Source organism: Boleophthalmus pectinirostris, unplaced genomic scaffold (genome assembly GCF_026225935.1).
Source record: "Boleophthalmus pectinirostris isolate CB_2022bp ecotype Guang Dong unplaced genomic scaffold, ASM2622593v1 HiC_scaffold_9, whole genome shotgun sequence".
Classification (NCBI taxonomy): Eukaryota; Metazoa; Chordata; class Actinopteri; order Gobiiformes; family Gobiidae; genus Boleophthalmus; species Boleophthalmus pectinirostris.
Window position 1 is genome coordinate 38596792 of NW_026571541.1, and position 5000 is coordinate 38601791.

The 5000-nt window shown below is 43.5% G+C and overlaps 2 protein-coding genes across 3 annotated transcripts in view; one reads left to right on the plus strand and one right to left on the minus strand.

Annotated features, from left to right (window-relative positions):
• zgc:162872 (BAR_ACAPs and ArfGap_ACAP domain-containing protein) overlaps positions 1-76 on the plus strand; it is a 26388-nt gene extending 26312 nt beyond the window's left edge. Inside the window, exon 22 of the mRNA XM_055166590.1 lies at positions 1-76. This exon is cut by the window's left edge and continues 292 nt beyond it. The gene's annotated coding sequence lies outside the window, so the exon portion shown is untranslated.
• Positions 77-3572: 3496 nt separating this feature from the next.
• The window catches only part of wdr74 (WD repeat domain 74), an 8298-nt gene continuing 6870 nt past the window's right edge, over positions 3573-5000 (minus strand). For both annotated transcript variants that reach the window (XM_020925055.2, XM_055166618.1), the window contains exon 5: positions 3573-5000. This exon is cut by the window's right edge and continues 792 nt beyond it. The gene's annotated coding sequence lies outside the window, so the exon portion shown is untranslated.

Genomic DNA, 5000 nt, shown 5'->3' on the forward strand with positions numbered 1-5000 from the left:
AGAATAAACAGAAAAACACCACAGACGAGACGCAGAGGAAGAACCAGAGTTTAACAAAGAATAAACAGAAAAACACCAGAGACGAGACGCAGAGGAGAAACCAGAGTTTAACAAGGAATCAGAGACACACCGCCGAAGAGACGCAGAGGAAGATCCAAGATTAAATACAAAAGAGACAGAGGAAGACTCAACGTCAGAACAGAGGAGACGCAGAGGAAGAGCAGGATTAACCTGACTATTACAGGAGACGAGATGCAGAGGAAGACTGAATAAGAAACTGAGATCAGAGACGATTACGAGAGACGAGACGCAGAGGAAGATTCATCATCAGAACAGAGGAGACGCAGAGGAGAGAAACGAGGAGGAGGAGACGCAGAGGAAAACCAGGATTAAACAATCACCACAAAACAGACTCAGAGGAAGAACCGGAGTTTAATAAATATTAAACATAAACACCACAGATGAGACGTAGAGGAAGATTCATCATCAGAACAGAGGAGACGCAGAGGAAGAGCAGGAGTTTAACAAGGAATAGAGGTCATTGTCCGAAAGGAGACGCAGAGGAAAACCAAGATTAAACTGAGTGTTACAGGAGACGAATTTAACAAGGATTAAACAGAGAAACGCAGAGGAAGAGACGGAGTTTAACAAGGAATAAATGTCATTGTTAGAGAAGAGACGCAGAGGATGATCAAGATTAAACTGAGTGTTACAGGAGACGAGACGCAGAGGAAGACCAGGAGAGACACCGGGATTAACAGAACATTTACTCCTACAGGATCCCAGGACTGGACCAGGACTGGACTGGACTGGACCTGGACTGGACCTGGACTGGACCTGGACTGGACCTGGACTGGACCTGGACTGGACCAGGACTGGACCTGGACTGGACCTGGACTGGACCAGGACTGGACCAGGACTGGACCAGGACTAAACATTTCAATCTAGACTAATATAAACAGGAGTCAGCGGCGGCTGGATCCATATTTTAATTGTATTTTAGGAATATTTAAAGTGAAAGGGAAACGTGTAAATCACTGCTGTTACACAAATACAAATGTTATTACTGTTTATTACTGTTTATTACTGTTTAAAAAACAGTTTATTACTGTAAAAACTGTTCACTGTTACAGGGAGGAGCCACTCTGGTCTTAAAGCTGCACTGCGTAACTTTTCTGGTGGAGGGTTTGTTACCTGGGAGACAAGGAGGAAGTGTCTGGGGTGAGGGAAGTCTGGGAGTCCCTGACGCGCCTCGACCCGACCCCAGATAAACGGGTTTACTCCCTGCTCGTCTCCTCGTCTCCATGGAGATGATTCAAGTTCATTCATGAACTGCTCCGCACAGCCGCCCTGGGGCAGACGGATGGAGGTGAGGCTGCAGATCTGAGCCATCGACCTCGTTCATTCGTTCATTTGTTTTTCAATATAAAACCAAAAATAAGAAAATGAAAAATCAACTATTTTCTTCATTATTTGTCTCCAAAACCAAAATGAAAAAACAGATAACGACCGTTTCCCGTTTACATGACTTCACTGACTGTGATGTCGGACTGAACCAGGACTGATCCAGGACCAGACCGGGACCAGACCGGACCAGACCAGGACCAGACCGGGACCAGACCGGACCAGACCAGGACCAGACCGGACCAGACCAGGACCGGACCAGACCGGGACCAGACCGGGACCTGGACCAGACCTGGACCAGACCGGGACCAGACCGGGACCAGACCGGGACCAGACCGGGACCAGACCGGGACCAGACTGGACTCCGAGCTTTGACTCCGAGCCTCAGCTTCGAGCTCTGGACCTGCTGTGGGCTCTGATCCTCTGGTCTGGTCCCGGTCTTGGTCTCGGTCCCGGTCTCAGTCTGGTCCCAGTCTGGTTTCGGTCTCAGTCCCGGCCTGGTATGAGTCATCATTTGTACTCTGATTACATAACTCTGGTACATGTAATCTGTTACTCCCCGACACCGTCTACACTGTGGAACATTCTAGACAAAACAACATCATCACCATGGAGACGAGCAGGTGACAGACCCTCCACGAGGAAAGTTACGCAGCAGCTTTAAGATTTTTTATAATCCAGAACATTTCAGGTCCAAACACTTTCACACACACACACACACACACACACACGTCCGTCACCTGCTTGTTTCCATGGATACGTCATCGCTCTGTCCGGAATGTTCCGCAGTGTGACTTTAAACAGCTCCACTAAATCACAGGTGGATTTAAAAGCTCAAAAAATCCCCAGAAAAACCAGACGTTGTGACCGTGAGCGAGGTCGCCTCTCCACAGATCTGACCTGGAACTGCATCCGGTTTGGTCTCCACGGAGATAGAAAAGTTTAAAAACCGTACTGGGAAACAAACTCCACGGGAAAAGTTACACAGTGAACCTTTAAAGTGAAACGTGGAAGAAGAAAATCTCACGTGTTTGTGTCGATGTTTGTGCTAAAGCTGCACTACGGAACTTTCCCGATCGCACGCGTTCTGCTCGTCTCCATGGAGATGTCATTGCCGTGCCTGGAATGTTCCACAGTATGGCATTAAACAATCTGTGTGTCAATCGTTTTTCAAAATAAAACCAAAAATAGGAAAAGGAAAAAAAACACAACTATCGATTTTTTTATTTTTCGATTTTGTGTTTAAATGAAAAATGAACCAGGACTAAACCAGAACTAAACCAGGACTGAACCAGGACTAAACCAGAACTAAACCAGGACTAAACCAGAACTAAACCAGGACTGAACCAGGACTAAACCAGGACTGAACCAGGACTGAACCAGGAGTGAACAGTTTTCAGTCCTGGTCTGGTCCTGGTCTCAGTTCTGGTCTCAATCACGGTCTGAGTCCAGGTCCTGGTCTGGTCCTGGGCTCAGACCCGGTCCCAGTCTTGGTCTTCGTTCTGGTCTGGTCCCGGTCTAAGTTCAGTCTTGTTTTGGTCCTCTTTTGGTCCTGTTTTAGTCCTGGTTTAGTCCTGTTTTAGTCCTGGTTTAGTCCTGGTTTGTTTTTAGTCCTGGTTTAGTCCTGGTTTAGTCCTGGTTTTAGTCCTGTTTTAGTCCTGGTTTGGTCTTGGTTTAGTCTGTTTTTCTTTTTTAATTTAAACACAAAATCGAAAACTGAAAAAACGAATCATTATCTGTTTTTTCTTTTTTTTTTCTTATTTTTCATTTTATTTTGAAAAACGAACGACACAGATTTTAAACAAACCTCTTTCATTTATTCTAATACACGTGTTTTTATTTCCTTCATTTCCTGTCATATTGCGGAACATTCTAGTCGCCGTGAAAACATCTCCATGGAGACGATTAAATTGCTAGAAAAGTGACTTAGTGCAGCTTTAAAACCTTAAACCACTAACTGTTCACTTTTCACTGCCGTCTGGTTTACACGTGTAGAAGAATAAATATTTATGTGTTTAGGTCACTCACGAACGCAATTTTACTGTTTTATTTTGAAAAATGTACAAATGTCGCTCTAGAGCTTCTGTCAGAGTCTTACAGCACATAAATATATATAGAAATATTTACTGCTGTGTCACCATTTTAAATAAAACACACAAAAAATCCAGTAAAATGTTGCAGTTTTTGAACGTTTTATTGACTTCTTATATTATTTTACAAAAGAAACTGAGTCGAGACACAAAGGAAAAGCTCGAGTTTAATAAAAATCAGACAGATTCAGAACAGACGAGTCTCCAACTGAAAAAGAGGAAACTTTAGGACGTTTATCACGAAAATACCAGAATGAACCAAAACTCCGTCTCCGTCTGAGAGAAAAACATGTCAACGAGGGATGGGCTTCGATTACATTTTCAGAATAACGATTTCAGAATTAACGATCGATTATTAACATTTTTATATTAAAATGATCATCATTATTATTACTATCTGCACTAATCTGCATCAATAAATTCAACTTTACGACATATAAACATAACGACTCTAGATCCACATCAGCTGTTTGACATTATAATGTGTTTAATTCAGTTTTGTTCAAATCTCACAGAAACAAAACTTAAAACCACATCACTAATTTACATAAACTAAGTGAAGATAAAACTCCAGCTCTTGTGTCGCTGATGTGGTTCAACTTGTGTTGGATTAAAAGACATGACTCAGGTGAATACAGGTCAGTGTGACCAGATTTGTGTTTGTCAAAACCAGGACAGCGTACGGGGGGAGGGGGGCGGGGCCTCGTCATCCACATTGAGCGACTCTCACCTGGAAAAACTTTTTCCCACTGGACACAGAAACATATGTGCTGCTTTATCCACTGTGCACATGGACTCACACTTGTCCCAACGCAACGGAAAGTGTGGAATTTCTTCTACAAATCCTGGTTAAATCCACATTTGTGCTTCGGTTCGTTACAGACTGACCCACTGTTTGTGTCTCGCTCCTTCTGATGCAGAGACACATGTACACACCTGTTTGGTCACGACACACAAACATACATTCAGTTTGTTGATTAAAATGAACGGAATCGATGAAATTATTAATGATCAATTATTAATTAATCGACTAATCATGCCCATCCCTAGCGCACAGACTTCGAATCCATAAATCGGGCTTTAGGAGCGCTGCAGCTTTGATGCTCCCAAAATCGTGTCGTCTGATATCGCGATTTTCGGTCCAAAATTATAGATCGTTCTTGCCAGTCTGGCGCCACCTAGTGCCTCTGCTCAATTTCATTTCTCTCCAGCGACTAGATCAGGAATCAGAAAACACTAGACGATTTGTAAGAACCCGGAAGTGTGAGTTCGGGCACCAGCCAATCAGAGAAGAGACAGACATTGTGTGTTGGTAATGATTCCTGAGATCGAGGATTTAAAACCAGAACAAAGAGAATGTTTGGTGAATTTGATCTCGGGGAAAAGACGTTGTTGTTCTTCTTCCTACAGGATTTGGAGCTTTACAAACGTCACGACCAAACAGCAGCGATTGGTTCAATAAAAACAGTACCTGCTTACCGTCGAGCGAACGAATTCTAACACTGT